This window comes from Protopterus annectens, chromosome 8.part0 (assembly GCF_019279795.1).
Source record: "Protopterus annectens isolate FY-2018-M chromosome 8.part0, PAN1.0, whole genome shotgun sequence".
NCBI lineage: Eukaryota > Metazoa > Chordata > Ceratodontiformes > Protopteridae > Protopterus > Protopterus annectens.
In genome coordinates this window covers 836,683,104-836,683,629 of record NC_056741.1, presented here as the reverse complement: position 1 = coordinate 836,683,629, position 526 = coordinate 836,683,104, and positions in this window count along the sequence as shown.

Here is a 526-nt window from a genome sequence, read left to right as displayed (position 1 = left end):
CTCAAGCTCAGTGCCAAGAAATGTATAGTTATCCCCTCTGGGAAAAAACATGTACCCATTCTGGGACATGCTACACTTAAGAAATCCCAATCCCTCAGGCTACATGCTCCAGGGATGTAAACCTTCATCATCACAATAAACAAATGCTGGAGGGATAGGTTCCTAACTCAGAGACTGCCCAGACTCTGGAATAGACTGTCCATACATGTCAAGCAGACCGCCTCTTTGGCCCTTTTCAAGCGGAACATTGTGATTGGATGGGAGAAAGAAATTAACTTGAGGATCACATCACTTACCCTGCTAGACAGGGGTCCAGGGTAGAAAATAGTGTGGAAGTAATAGCCAGGGAATTGTTGGCTGAAGCTTATAAGCCCTAGGGCCGATAGCCTAGTACAAACCTATGAACCTATAGTTAACAGACTGCTATCAGAAGGAAGAAGCCCTTGGGTCATTTTAGCTGTTGCCAAACAAACTTTGTGTCTGTGTGATAAGGGGCAAGTGTGTGTGCATCTGTGTGATAAGGGGC